General features: G+C 50.3%; 1 protein-coding gene across 2 annotated transcripts in view; it reads right to left on the bottom strand.

The window, feature by feature from the left end:
• The window catches only part of ZNF185 (zinc finger protein 185 with LIM domain), a 49,411-nt gene extending 35,597 nt beyond the window's left edge, over nt 1-13,814 (bottom strand). Inside the window, exons 1-2 of one of the 2 annotated variants that reach the window (XM_035541670.2) lie at nt 13,749-13,814; nt 756-933 (exon numbers count right to left, since the gene is read on the bottom strand). The gene's annotated coding sequence lies outside the window, so the exon portion shown is untranslated. Of the gene's footprint in view, nt 1-755; nt 934-12,453; nt 12,816-13,748 lie in introns of those variants that run through there. The other variant, XM_035541671.2, reaches the window with a different exon arrangement.
• Between the last annotated feature and the right edge of the window lie 1,798 nt (nt 13,815-15,612).

Genomic DNA, 15,612 nt, shown 5'->3' with positions numbered 1-15,612 from the left:
CCTGCTAACCCAAACCAAAAAAAACAGATCAGCAAACTAGTACCAGGAAAAGCATTTCTCAAAAACAAGCTCATATCATTTCTCCTTGCTTTGATATTCCAGTGGCTGGTGGTTAGAACACGAAACAGGAGGCGCAGCTTCCCCAGCCACACGAGGCGACAGTGGGACCGCATCCCAGTGCGTCTGCTCCAGCCACAGGGCTCTGCAGAAAGGAGCACAGGATTTGTGGGGCCAGAGAGGATTAGCAAGGGGGTGTTGGACTCCAGGGGGCTGACACAAGACTCCTGGGAAAAAGTGGTTCTCACTGCTTCAAGGACTGCTTAGAAATTACACAGCTTCCCCTCTCTGACAAAATTCGAGTTTAGGCTTCAACACATGCACTGTAGGACCTCAACACGTTTCAAAGCATTTTTGACTTTATATTCAATTTTTTGTGAATCTGCAGCGCAGTAATTCTCAAAGACATCAGCTCTAGATTTGGAGGGGCGTCTTCAAGTGTTCACATTTACCCATCATTATTCCCTTGAAAGGCAGTGACAAGCCAACACGGAGCACTGCAGAAATCTCCCTTATCAAAATGTCACCAAGGGATGTGTTTTTTCACAAATGTGCTTTTCTGCTATTGGAACCTCTGCCACAGACAGCGGCTAAGTTACAAGGGTAAAAAGTATTTTTATTGGCACAGCTTATTTGGGAATCGATTACAGCTTCAGCCACGGGCTACAACAATTTCCTCTATTGCTATGGAAACAAACCTATTTGCCTGGTCCTGGCACAGACTGCAGCTGATCACAACAGCTCTGCTTCCCACCTGGAGAACAGGACTATCACCTGCCGCTTGACTGAAGCTTGGAGATCCGGACTCAGCAGGTGGTTAGGATCCAAAAGCACCGTTCCACCTCGTGAGAGTCACTCAGAAGCTGGGAGCATGGCCTGTAAGTTTGGAAGCAAACAGCAAAGATTGTCTTCTGGCAGCACCGAGGGATACCTGCGGATCTCTGGAGCTGGCTGAGAGCCTAATTTACAGCTATACACCACTGCAGCTGTCTTTTCAGGACAGCTTCTCCAAAAGCCCCAGAAGAAACCCCTTCCTCTACACAAGATGCCAGAGGCATGCTGTTTCCTGCCCCCATTACCAACACACCTTGAACATTAGCCCAGCACCTGGGCCTGGTGGCAAAATGGGAGATAAAAGGGAAGAAGGCGCTTCAGACTAGCCATGACCCAAAAATGATGCTTCAGGCTAGAAATCATGGCAATATCATCCCTCTATATTTTGGGCACTCCAAACCCTGTGTCTATAGCATCCCACTGCTAACACAAAGCACTCTGCATGCACGGGAGCTTCCAGGCTCGTGGCCCCACAGAGAAGCACACAGCACAGCAGAGAAACACAACAAAAACAACTCGTGGCCTCTTCCTGACATGCAAAGGTGACCTTCCCCTGAAAACCTCCACTCGCCAACAGGCAGGTCTCAGATTTTGAGGCACTGGATGAAAGACAAGCAGGTAGAGCTGAAGAGTTTGTAACCTTTCTCACAGCCACCAACCCTCCCTGCCCTTTGCTGTCCCACACTTCTCTCTCTCCCCACCACTGCAGAATCCCTTTTTCTTTTTTTTTGTAAGATTTATCCACAGATTTCCACACTTTGTAATCACCTGTTTCCAAACACACAGCAGTAAAATCTATGCCACGATGCATACGGAACGTGGAGATCTCTACCTCTCACGGAGACCAAAACCACTTCTGCCTTAAACTAAACCCATCACTTCCCTCTTGCCTTGTAGTGAGGAAGTAACTCTGCAGGCCTGCACACACCTTTTTGTCCTCTGCGGATTTGTTACCTAACACAAAAAGCTTCTGCTGTGGGACTATTCTAAGAGGACACGCAGCCAGTCACACTGTTTTAGCCACCAGAGCAGTTCAGGAATAGATTCTTCCTCTTAGACATTCACTACAAATATGAAATTTGAGACAAAAACATCATTCCAATAAAAAATCCACATTCCTTTCATGATTTGTACATGGAAGGTTTTCTTGTAGAAGTCCAGTGGGAGCCCTTCAGAGCCTCCTATTAAGCGCCTGCACGCCATCAGTGCAATAGGCCCTCGATCCTAATTGGCACCCTTGGGTGCCATCGCTATGCAAATGAGCACTAATCGTTCTTCATTTCCTGATCCAAACAGTTATTGCGGGCTCCGTTAAGCATTGCCTGGTTTGCTGCGAGATGGCTGCACTTGGAGAGATGGATCCCTTAACGTGAATCCCCCGAACAACCTTACAGAGCTGCCTCAGGCTTAACGTTTGCAAAATGCCCTGGAATCCTTGAGATAAATATCTGAGTGGCTCGAAAAATGCCAGCTCTGAGAGGTGATTCTCCTCTGAAAGCAGCTGCAGAAGAGTAAATGTTTTTGGAGAAAAAAAAATAGATTGGTAAATATGTGCCAATTTCACCAGACTTTTTACCTTAAAACAAAAAGAGGATGTAAGTGCTTCTACTTGCAGAAGCATAAGGCTCTGCGAGAAAGCCCTGAGCTGGGGTGTATCACCTGCCTGGTGTCAAGGTCACATCTCAGTGGTGGAAACCACATCCCTGAGGGGCGAGTCCTGGCCACGCAGCAGATCCAGGAGCTCCACGTCCTGACTCCTTGGTGCTGTGACAGCGTCCCTGCTTTCACACAGCAGGTTCTCAGACCAACTACCGTTTGGCCTGTGATCTGAGAAAAACACCGTGAGCTTGTGAGCATCAGCTACCAGAGAGACATCAAACAAGCAATAAAAAAAACACAACAGACTGACCATGGTGCCTCAACCTGCCCGTTGAAGTGACTCCTTCCTCAGCAGGGACAGCTGGGCATTGCTACAGGCAGCGCTTAAACAAGCGTACGTGTGTGCCATGACCTACCTCTCAGTCTAGGAAAAATTTCTAGGTAGCATGAGGGAGAGAGCTCAAGTTCCTCCCATACCTTCTTACAGGCTTCTAAGCTAAAACAATTTAGATTTCATCTATTTTCAAAGACCTGGGACTCACAGAGCAATGTGTGCGTGCCACCCATGCAGAGCACACCTGGGTCCAAATTCAAACGCCACCTACCTTCAACCTAGGTCATTGTAATGTCTGTGGGATACACACATTGCAGCGTGTGCGGTACGCAGAGGTTGAGTCCAGGAATATATATATATATATATATATATATATATATATATATATATATATGCTCAATCCCTCCTGTAGCTCAATCTGTAGTTAAGCCTAAATACATTATACTTTGTCTACTGCACATACTTTTTCTCTCTCTCTGGATTCAGGAGTCACTGCACAACGACGGTTCTGCACACACAGCCCTGAATGGATGTTTCAGGTGGTACAAAAACACCAAGACTTGTGTTCATCTAGAAAGTGTTAAGAATAGTATTTGGAGTGATCTGTTGTTTCTTTCCTTTTTTTTTTTTTTTCGTCCAAAAATAAATATATTGCAGAAAAAATGGGTAAAAGCTGCCAATTTCTCTACACTTTGCCTTAAAACAAAAGAGGATGGAAGTGCTTTATTTGCAAAAGCACAAGACTCTGTGAGAAACCCCTTAGCTGGAAACAAAGACAGCCAGAGGAGCCTTTAAGAGCTGTTGCAGTCAGCCCAAGTCCCAGTGATGCCGGACACAGGGGATATTAAACACCTTCCTTCATAACTGCCTTTAGGAACAAACCCCAGATGCAGTGATCAAATGCATCTCACTGCAAAAGACCCCTCACGGTCTGTGTCAAACCAGCTATTGAATTTTTGAAGAAATAGCTTCAAAAAAGCCCAGCTGGTTTGATGGGAGATAACCGAATCAAAGTGATTTGGTTTCCTGGGGTAGATGCCTACAGGAGTTCTCATTTTCCAGTCCTCAAAATCCTCAGGGTCCTGCGGACGACCTACAAGAACAAGCCTTTACTGAAAATAAGTGTGGAAAGGCTACAGCCAGGATGCCTGGTCCTCCAGTGATAAAGGTGTATCCACTGGAATTGCAACCTGCAGAGTGGAAAAAGCTGAAAAAAAAAAAAATCACAGGTTTGCTCTCTAAGGAAGAAAAGAGACCTGAGCCATTCAGCGAGTGCCTGGCTGTTGTAAGAGGGGTTAACTCCTGACTGCCTTAGCACAAGGGAAAGAAAATCAAGTCCCCAGGTGCCATGTGAGTCTATTTAATAAAGAGGATAAAAGAAGAGGCCTAGCACGCTGCTCAGCACCTCATGCAGCCCGGAGAAAACACCTGCCTCTTTGTCGAGAGGCACTGACGTGGCCGACATCAGCAAGCAGAGCCAGCGGCTCTGCCAGGGAGGGAAACGCCTCCCGAAATCTGCGGGGACATCGCTCATCTCGGCTCCTGGTGCGGGTCCGTGTCTGCACAAAGGTGGCTTTTAGGGGCCTGAATCGCACCCCACTGCCGGCTCGTAAGGAGGGGTTATTCTTCTCCTCCTCCTTTCTGTCATCTGCTTTATTTTTTCTTTAAATGTAGTGTTGCAATATTAGAGGAATGGGAAATTAGTAGGTTGTGGGCTTACTCACTTCCCAGGCATCACCGGGAATGGGCAAAAGATGGAGGTTTTTTTAATTCACCAGTTGTTTCCAGAATAGAAAAAGGTTGTTCTGGTTTGACATGAGGACACAGCTTTCAGCAAGCAGAATTCAGACTAGATCATGACAGCCAAGGAATTTAGTTTCACGCCACACTGCTATACATATTTTAAACAAGATTAAAGTAAAAAAAAAAATGCAGAAAAAGCTATATTATTTCAAAACAAAGTAAAAAGGTTTCATTCCAGAAGGCTTAAATTTGCCTTTTGTTTCAGATTTTGACTTTTTTTCCTTGCGAACAAAAACTTAGTGAAGCTTGCATGCGTTTTTGAAAGGGTTCAGTGTTGCGAATTTTGGAAAAAAATAAAAAGAAATGTGCAGGTCTAACCAGAGCTGTATCAGGTTCGTCACTGCCAGCCCAAGTTCCCAAGGCAAAGCAGCTGCCATCTCCAGCCTCCTGAAAGTACTCCAAACGTCTCCTTTACCCCAACCCCAGCCAGAAAAACAACGTGAGAGCCCCTGAGAGTCATTTTCTCCTATTCGAATCCCCCAGATGCTCTGCCCACAGTCCAAGCTTTGAATTCAGGGTATGCCTTCCCAAGGGGTCCTAAGGACATACCTGACTCCACGCAGCTGGCTTCTGCTCTAGTCCTCCGAGAGATGCATCTCCCTGCCTCCTTCTGCTCTTAAGCAAGAGGAGAGGCTTTATCCTGTCCCAGGAGCTTCATTCCCCTCCCAGGCACTGGCTGGAAGCAGCACATCAGGGCAGGGCTTTGCAGAAATACTCCACGGTGGCCTGCTCGTGCCCTCATTAGTGCCTGTGGTGACATCCTGCACCGAGAGCAGGGCTGGGACAACGTGGAAATTTGGATCTTCCCTATCTGCCTTCCCAAGCCCCACACCCAGCGCAGGATGCCAGGCCAGCAGAGAGGCAAGCGTGGACCTTTCAGCTCTGCTCTTGAAAACCTTCCACCTCGCTCCTGGCTCTCGCCCCGCGCTCACGGCCAGCACGCTGCTCAGCCCTGCAACCACCTCTTCATCTCTTATCTCCCTGTTTCCCAAACCCATCCTTCCCTCCTGCTGAATCTACCCATGTCCAGGACCCGGACAGGCTGGCACCTTACCGAGGCTCTTCATGGGATGGGATGTTTCCAGCATGGGGCGTAACAGCAGAGAAAACTGATGCCGTGGTCCTACAGTGGGGAGAGGCGAGGCGCTGGCCCCTCAGCCAGTTTTTAAATTCGTCTCTCCCCAGGTTCTCATGAGCCCTTTGTGAGTCAGGACCTGACCACCTTCCAGGCAATTAAACCCAAATTGCCTCTCCCCTCTCCGCGATAGCAGGTCTCAGGTATGCAGCGCAGGTGGAGCTGCACGCTGGGTACGCGGGAGGAGGCGAGGCCGATCACCTGCGTGATAGCACCGGGAGAACCGGAGCACCTTTGCTGATGAGCCGGGTTTCCCTCTCCACCAGCTGCACGGGGCTGATGCCAGCAGGAGCAGGGATGAATTTGGCTTGGTTACGACAGCTGATGACCTCCTAACTTCTGCAGAGCACTTCACAAGGCAGAGGGGTCTCCAGGCCTCCCCTCCTCCTGCTTCTCTCTCCAACTCTTCCCTACGGGTAGCATCAGGATGCAGGAAACTGGCTGGCCATCCTGGGTAATACGAATACACAACAGCTACAGGCTAGATACAATTCCTGATATATGAAATCTGTGATTTACAGCACATCTTAGCCTCAAGTTTTTAGTAGGATACAGCCAACGCAAGTCCCTCAGCCTTTGTGCTGGGTGATAGCAACTGGCGTTCAGCTTTCAGACACTGACCTCTGGGATATACCCAGACAGCAGGTGACCCGTAAAAATGGGTGTTATGATGCCTAAATTCCTGCTGACAAGACATCCAACGTGAGCACCCCAGCACAAAAAATAAATGTTCGACCAAAGCCCCGTTAGTACACCACATCCTGAGACCACATGCTTCAAATGGAGCTGCTAGCTAAATCCATCCTAAGCAAGCCCTGATTTTCAAAGGCACAGAGCACCAACAAGACCCCGTGGTCCTGAAAATCCCAGGCAGGCTATGTCCACCTCCAGGAAACCACACGAGCAGCTTCGCTACAGAGCTGGACGGGGACAGCCTTTGTCACGGAGTCACTGCAGGCAGGAAAGGCACGGTGCCCGCCAGCACGCTGAAGACGCTGCCTCTGAAGCTCCTCGTCATGTGAATGAAAGCAATTACAAGCTACTTAATAAGGAAAGGGGAGCTGAAACCTTGCTTAGATTTTAATCTTTGGGGTGTGCCTGTCTGCGGGCAGCCAGCCAGCTCTGCTCACCCTCTGCACGCTCCCAGGTGCTGGAGTGGTCCCTACCTCGGGTACTTCAACGTGCTTTGAGTTTTTAAGGCAGCTGCAAGGTAAGCTGCTGGTGCCAGTGGGCTACAAAGTCTCTTCCTCTCAGCAGTGTTTCGGGGAGCCTGTTCCTGGTGAAAATCCCCCCATGCAGGCAAAACAAGCTGCAAAGCTCAATCTGTCTGCCAGGGCCCTTGTGACATGCAACCACAAGGGTGGGCACCGTCAGCAGCAGTCCCAGCAGAGGAGCCAAGAGATGGCTCCAGCACAGCCTCCTCTTACCCTTAGCAGGGAGCGATCCCTACAGGTCACAGCCTGGTTGTGCCCTTGTCCATTCCCAAGGCCACTGTGTCCCCAGGGCCACAGAGGCTGCAGCTGGCCCTGGGCAGCAGCGTGAGGAAGAACACGATCGATTTCTGCCTGCTCGTGCAGTGCTCTGCAAAGGAACTGATGCACTGCCAGAGCAGCACTCTTTGCTAATAAATTCTCCAAGTGCCAGAAATCAGCAGCCCATCGCTTAATTGGGAATGATTCTGCTTTCTGTGTAAGCCACTTAAAAAGATGTAATTATACCCCAGGAGATGAAACACTAGCTATTCTTTAAAAGCTGACTGCAGCTCTTATTAGCTGCAAACACACAGAAGGAAAACTCGCCAGCCATCCCTCTTTTTGATGGCTCAACTGCAACTTTAAAATGTTAATAATTTTTCAGCCTGCTTTTGTCAGGAGTTTGTAGGGCACTTGCAGTAATAGCCCCTTTGCACCTAATAGACACCTTGCCCTCTGTTTGTCTCGGTGATGAGCTGGATCCAACACTGGACCTAGTTCTGAGGACTAAATGAATGCCCTGGGAAAGGAAGCAGCGCTGCTTTGATCCGGTAAATACAGCTTTCCTGGAGAGTGCCACGGGGTGCCTTTACATTCCTGAACTGTCCGCGCAGCCCCAGCCAGCCGCCAAGTTCACGTTACAGCTCTCCGGTTCCCCGGTCGCAGGAGGGGACCTCCCTTGGATGTCGGGGCACCAGGCTCACCTTACCGCCCCGGGCCCCGCAGGAGCTGCACGCTGAGGAGCTGCGAGCCACAAGTCCTGTACTGCTCGTGCCTTCCGGGCAGGGACCCCGTGGCTGAGCCCTGCAGCACTTCCCAAGTCCATGCAACAGGGAGGCAAACTCGGGCTTTCAACGCAAAAGCCGTTAATAGACAACAAACCTTCTAAACCAGGGTTACTCTCCTTCAGCCCAAAGTGTCACCTGCAAGACCAGCTGCAAAGCGATCCTTCCCTGCCTAGAGCACCGCAGGACCCGCAGCCAGCAGCTCCAGGCTGTGCTGCCCCCACCAGCGCTGTCCTGGTGCCTTCAGAGCGATCTCTCGCACGCTCCTCCTAGGTGGAGGCACAGAACTCATTGCACCATTGAACCTGTGTGCCCCTGGAGGACTTGACCAGTGACCTGAATGTCAGCCCTCAGCTGCAAACTGGGCCGAGGTCAGTCAGGAGGAAGAGTCTCATGGTTTAACAATAATTAATGCATATTCTGACCTTCACGGTCCTCAAATTAAAAGGTATTTAAAACTTGCAAAAGGCTTGAATTAGAACTTCTTATGAACTTCTTAAACTCCGCAGACTCTGAGGATTTTGTTATCTAGACCTAAATCAGGGTCCCAGTCCCTACTCTCCAACCCCTATGGGACAAGGCAGGACCTTGAATTAACACTCAACAGACCAAGCCCACCTTTTCCAAACCCACAGGAAGGAAAGCCAGGGAGAGAAAGCTTCTCCACAGAGGTCAGACGCAAACACAAGGCTCCCTGCCCCAGAAAAGCAGCATCCAGGTTTCGGGATTGCTAATCCAGGTCTGTGCACTGTCAGGCTGCCCTCCAGTGATCTGGATTAGGCGTGGGCACATACTTGCATTTCTCTTGCATTAGCCAGAGAGCACAATGCAAACCTTGTTGTTATGCTTTTATGTCAGCTGTTACCTGATCTGCTACGAAGGTAGAGCAGCGTGGACAGACTGTGCCTGATCTGGCATAAAACCTGCCAGCGCAAAGTTAACCCTTAAAGTTCATTTGAAGAAGCTGGAACCAGCAAAGAAAGTACGCTGGGTTAGCGCTGTGAAATTTTTGAGCCAGCATTGCTACGACTAGATTTATTTCACCTTTGTTCTCCAGCTTGAATGACATCCCGTGCCTGGGAAGGATGGGCAGCTTCCGCCCCACTGTCTGCACTTGTGGAAGCAAGTGACAGCAGGAATTACACTTGGGGCTTCGGGCTGTAAAGTCACATCCTGCAATTTAGGATCTCGTCCCACCTCGTCCACACAGGTGGCTGAGCGTGTTCGCAGCGGGAGGCTGTCAGCCTGCCTCTGAAGGACCAAGGCCACCAGCCTGAAGCTCGCTCCAGGACTCGGACTGAGCCCCCAGGGCAGATCTAACGTGTCACGTCGTGATACTGGCCCTGCGTTAGGAGCAACTCAGTGGCTGGAGGCTTTCAAACAGACATAAAATCACGCATAACTGCCTAACTATAGAAAGGCTCGTAATGCTAAACCCATGCTGATATTTAAGAAGGCTGCAATAAGGTCTCCCCAGAGCTTTCTCTTCTCCAGGCTAACCAAACCCAGCTCTCCCAACCTTTCTTCGCAGGAGAGGTGCTCCAGGACGGCCACGCCGCTGCAGGTGACACTTTATGCCTCCACTGCTGTTCTTCCGCGATGCTAGTCAAATAATTCACATGCATCGCAGTCATTAACTGCGTGCCCACCTTTCTCAGGGCAGCCGACACGACCCTGAACACGCATCGCGGGAACAACAAGCACTTGTGGCTGCAGCCGGGCCTGCTGGCTGTGCGGGATTGCTACGAAGAGCCTCAGCCCAGCACTGCAACTCCTTGGATCCCCATCACCAGTACCCGGGGACAGCAAACGTCTCTCCTTCCTCAGGCACGGAGGAAAGTGAGATGAAGACCAGTGGCTGCCGTGGGGAAGCCTGCACAGACCTCCAAGGTGAGCACTGGACACGTTTCAGCCGTGTCTGACAGCTGTTGTAAAGCTACACGTGCACAATTATTTATTTATTTATTTTTTTAATTCTCTCACAACCACATACCCCACAATGAAGAATTTCAGTCCAACCAGATGAAGCTGGCAAAGACACGAGCTATTGAAGTCAGGAAAGCGTGGTATAAACTTCCTCAGAGCGGCACGCAATCCTGCCTGTCCCAAGAGACCTTCCCAGGGCCCTGCTGTGCTGGGAGCTGCACAAACCGACACGCCACGACCACCCCCAGCACAGCAGCTCGCTGCTCTTGGTGCCCAAAATTACTGAATCGTTTTTCACTGTACTGGGTACGCAGTTTCATTACTCTAATTACAAGGCATTAATTCCTAATTGCTCAACTAATTTTTGTATTTGAAAAGGAAGAAGGATGTAAAGGATGTTTACCGCACCCACATGCTATTGACCTTATGCCTTGATGTCTAAAGATGAAAGCAGGAAGGAAGGAAAAGTTTTGGGGCTTTCAAAGGCAGAGCTTTGCATTCGTATGACAGACCCATAAACAGCGCAGGACAAAAAATCCTACTGATGTTTCATGGCATCTCAGAGACACTACAAAGTTTTGCCACAAAAAAAAAAATATGTTTTTAGAAAAGAAAATTAAAATCTATCATTTGTGAAGACTGGGACTTACAGTTAAATAATTCCAGGGAACAAATTCAATATTTTGTCTTTGGCTGGATGAAACCAGAATAAGCACAAGGCCCTGATGGATCTGACACGGGAAGACATCCCTGCTCTGCAGCCCGTGGTGAGCAACCTGTCTCCTGTCCGACCATGGGCAGCTCGTTCTCCTGGCTGGGGTTTGTCTTGGAGCAGCAGCGGGGCAGGGATGGGGGAAATGGAGAAGACGTTCACCAAGCTTCGAGGTGGGAAGAAGCAAGGACTGAGGGAGGTGCTCGTCTCCTCCGCATGAGCTTTACCACTCCCATCCCTTCCTTTCCAGGGTGCTGATTTCATGATCAGAGAGAAACAAAACAAGGCAGAGGAGCGCAGAGAGAAGAATCTCCATCTGCGTCCCTCTCCATCACACACTGGTCTTGGGGAAGGGGGTTAGGAGTGGTGGCATGCAGAGCAGCTGACCCCAAGCCTCTCAGAAGGCTGTCCAGAGTCACAGGTTCAAACTATACCAGTTGTGCAGAGCTGCTTGCTCATGTCTGCGCACAGACTTGTCCCTGCTGCCATACCCCCTGCTATACCTCATAAATTAAGCAGGTGACAGATTTTAGAAAGACAGGAATGGGCAAGGAGGGAACTCAGTGATCAGACGGAGAGCAGCAAAACCTCATAGCCAAACATCCCGTTCTGCCTTATTTACATGTTGGCACTAATACCATCCTTGTCGTATCTACGTACCATTTTAGATCCACACTTTGCTCCCATACACTGGAGAAAAGAGCTTCATCTCTCTCTTTACAGGAGGCATCAGTTCAAGCCTCCCTCAACCCCATCAGATCCCTGTGTCAGCAGGTTAGGAGGGGACAGTCCTCCTCCTCTCCAGCAGAGCCAGCAGGTGAAGCGCGGGTGGCAGCAGCACCCCAGCTGCCCTCTGCGAGGCTCAGAGGAGCAGTCTCCCTGCCCAGCCCTACCTGCGGAGGCTCCTCAGCTGCGGCTTTCCCCCAGAAGACAGATGCGGAGCAGTCTGCAACCAGTCTCCCAGCGCCTTGCCCCCCAAGGGCTCGAAACAGCGCGTATCTCCGATCCTCCCTGGCAGCGAGGCGGCTGTGGGCGAGGCAGAGCCCTTACCTGCCGGGCGGACCGAGAGGGCTGGCTCCGGGAAGCCAAGCCTTGTTTTGAGGAGGAGACCTGGGTGTGTTTTGCCCTTCAGGGGAATCAAACAGGTTTCTCCATTCAGGCTGCACGGTCTCCCCTCCCCGCCAGCTCTCCTCTACATTCCTCGCATTCTCCAGCCCTGTGCTGTGGTGGGACAGCAGGGAGCAGCCCCCTGCTCTCGCCCACCGAATTTCTTCCTTCCCAGGCCAAACATCACCAGAGCTGCCCAGGGACAGGTTCGCCCCGCAGGAAGGGGGAGCAGGCACCCCGCTGCTGCTCCCCCACAGGCAAGCCCCTGCCTCTGGGAGAGCTGCTTCCAGCAGTGGTACCCAGGGAGCATCAGGGGCTGGCGCTGTAATTAGTGCTCAGAGATCCTCTCCTTGTAACTAATTAAACGAGGTACACAGGTGCGATTATCACCATTCACAGCAGAGGAAGTCGTCAGGTACTATCATCTTCCTCAATTTATTTTCCCTTCTAATTAATTGCTGCAGTTGCCACAAGATCCCCGAGGCCCAGCTCCACCAGCCAGTCTCTAGGACGCAGCGAGGCCCTTGGACACGCTTTTTGCCAGCCCCTAAGGACTTGGGGTTAGTGGCAGGACTTTTGAGCGCTTTTCAGAAGTCAGGGCTTCAGCCCAGGACCGCCACAGGCTGACAAGAAGGCGCTGAAGCCCCAGCCCTGTATCTGTCAGAACCTCTCCCCACCTGTGCGCCCACCTCTCCCTCCGACTGCAGCCTGATCAGAAGTAACGAGGAGCCTGGAGTAGATGGGCCCCAGAGATCTTCTGACTTCCCCTTTCTTGTGTTGGATCTGCTGCATGATGGTGGGCAAACCACCAGCAGGCTGGGCTGGGCTGGGCTCTAACAGGGCAAATAACCCATCCCTGGCTTGCAGAAGCACAGCGAAGATAACGTCTGGAAAGCCCTGATGTCAACGTTGTGATTCCAATCCCAGATCTTCCTCTCTGATCTACTCGCGCTGCAACACCTGCAGTGGCACAGGCTCAGCTGAGCTTTCTTCCCCAGAGGCTGCCGCTGATCCCAGCTGAGATAGGCCCAGGAGAGGAGATGTCGTGTTCACAGAGCCGCGCCCTGAGCTCGGGATATGCACAAAGCAGTGTCCAACGCAGGAAACAGCCTGCCTAAGATGCAGCCCAGTCCCTGCCCCTGCAAAGCATCCTTCAGGGCTCCAGCTGACAGCGTAGCTTTATTTTCAGTAACCCCTGAGTCATCCCATCGTTTGCTGAAGGTTCGTTCAAGTTATTTCCTGAAATAATAGTGACTAACAGCCTGGCCAGCCTGTTGGGTACAGTAGGTCCTCTGCCAAGTGAGCAGAAGGGACACCCCAGGGTCTGAGGACTGTGATTCTTTTTCTAGTATGAACACACTGTTCTGCAGTGAATGTTCAAAAAATAGCATCTATTATAAGCACCTCAATATTAAACACCAAAAAATAAAATGGACAAGGAGGTTCTAAAAGAATATACACAAGTTTTACGACTTTTTTACTGCAGACAACCAGTTTGTTGGACTGGCACAAACACAGGCTAAAACATTAGCCGTGATGATGTCTGTCAGCACTGCTCTCTGCCTTAGAAGAAACACAGCAAAGAATTGCTTTTCTAATTAACTAAGAAGAGACAAGCGCAGTGATAAGTCGCATTTTGTTATTAGCTTAAAAATACTGGTCCAAACACATGTACAAAGCTTATAAAGACAGGTCTTAAACTCAGGGGTGTGGTGGCGATACAGAACAGCAGAGAATGTGCTCCCCAGCTGGCACCTCCATCACAACAACACGAATGCTCAAGTTGGTACTGAAAGACATGCTGTACAGCGAGCAGCCACGTGAGATGTGGAGAAACACCAAGCAAGATGTTTCTTTCCCTGCCACAACATGAACTACCACCACTCTAGCCCCATCAGTATCAATTTTTTGAAGGCTCCTCAAGCTTCACTCTCTGTGTTCCAGCTCCTGATGTCACCCAAACCCCCAGTAATTCGGTACTGACCTCACGCAGCCCTCCTCCCCTTCAGGAGTCAGCCCCTTGCTACTCCAGTCTGAACCAGCACCTGCTGACATGTCAGTCCCACGCTGGGTTCTCCAGGCTGGGCTGACCCTGTGGCAGCCGCTCCTGAGAGAAGGGGAAAAGGGAGACATTTTGTTTTACTTCATTTAGGTAGTGTTTGCTGCAGAAAATCACGGCTATGTCATTTCAGCTGCAGGGTTACAAAACTGTGAGATGTAAGGCTACTGCAGAGCAGCACGTGAGTGTAGGGGAGCATTTGCCTACTCACTGCTACACATCATACCGGCCACATGCAGCCTCTTGGGAGTAAGGCAAGAGGAGATTTAAGGCTTGTCTATGAAAGCCACAGAAGAACTATAATACTGCTACAACTGCCCCTTACGTAGAACGGCTCGGGTTGGAAGGGACCTTAAAGCTCATCCAGTTCCAATCCCCTGCCATGGGCCACCCACCTGATCAGGTTGCCCAGGGCCTCCTCCAACCTGGCCTTGAGTATTTCCAGGGATGGGGCACCCACAGCTTCTCTGGGCAACCTGTTCCAGTGCCTCAGCACCCTCAGGGTAAAGAATTTCCTCCTGACCTCTAAATCTCCCCTAATTTAAAACCTTTTCCCCTTGTCCTAGCTGCCTCAGCAAACAGTCACTCTCCACCATTTTTATAAGACCCCTTTTTAATTGTTGAAAGGTCACAAGAAGGTCTCCCTGGAGCCTTCTCTTCTCCAAGCTGAACAACCCCAGCTCGCTCAGCCTTTCTTCGTAGGAGAGGTGCTCCAGCCCCTTGTCCTTGTGAACCTCCGCTATCTGAGACTTACACAGAGAAAACCAGGAACAACGACGACAGGATTTAACCACATCCCACAGTATCACCCAGAAGGAGCGGTCAAGCCCCAGCCACCCATGGCAACTGGGGAGCCCAGGGACTGCTGCTCCCCATCAGGGTAGCAGGGACTCCGCTGTGGCAACACACCTGCTCTTCAGCTGGTGCTTGCACAAAAGGTCCTGGCTTATTATTGCAATTAAACCTGCGACATATCCAGCAGCGCCAGGTCTCTCAGTTTTGAAGCTGCATAGCTCTTTCAGGGGAGCTGCTTTCATCTGCACTAATGTAATTGCAAGGGGAATCAAGCTCGTGCATTTCAGAGATGTGAGGTTTGCACAGGTAGATCACCAAGGGCAACGCCACGACCCTAAAACACATAGCAGCCCCAACACCATTTAGTACATGACTGCCAACCACCACTTTCTGTAGAAAGGGTAAAGCAGGGAAACTTTTCTAGCCACGGCTGTTACTAGAGGGGAGCAGAGAAGTGGATGCTCCAAGCACAGCGTGAATGTGACAGGCTTCCCAGTTAACAGCCCAGAGAAAGAAACAGGGAGTATGTTGTATGTTTTAAAATGTCAGAAGAGAGGCAAGTCTCATCAACTGTTGTCTTCCAAGACCAGCAAACTATGGAAAGGGACTTTCTATGTTTCTCACCTGGACTAGGACAACGCTGGTGGGTCAGAGACACTGGATACCACTGGCAGTGTAGTATAAATGTAGGTATGTTACCACACAAATACACTAACGTAGACCACAGCTTTGTCTTTCATTCCCCAGCAAGGCGAGTGGGGTAGGAACACCTTTTTTTTTTTCCTATAGCTAAGGGTTTTCATACTCTACTCAGACCAAAATAACTGTGTCCAGCCATGCAGACAGCTTACCTCGAACTGGAGATTTCCAGGGCTGTGGTGTCAGCCCAGTCCACACCAATCCCGTACTGCAAACAAAAGCATATCTACGGTGTGCAGCAGCTTGAACAGGTAGGGACAATCAGTCCCAAACAAATCGTTGTGGTTTTATCCCA

This window comes from Cygnus atratus, chromosome 13, assembly GCF_013377495.2.
Source record: "Cygnus atratus isolate AKBS03 ecotype Queensland, Australia chromosome 13, CAtr_DNAZoo_HiC_assembly, whole genome shotgun sequence".
Classification (NCBI taxonomy): domain Eukaryota; kingdom Metazoa; phylum Chordata; class Aves; order Anseriformes; family Anatidae; genus Cygnus; species Cygnus atratus.
The sequence above is the reverse complement of the archived record's forward strand: the minus strand, read 5'-3'. Positions and strand labels throughout refer to the sequence as shown.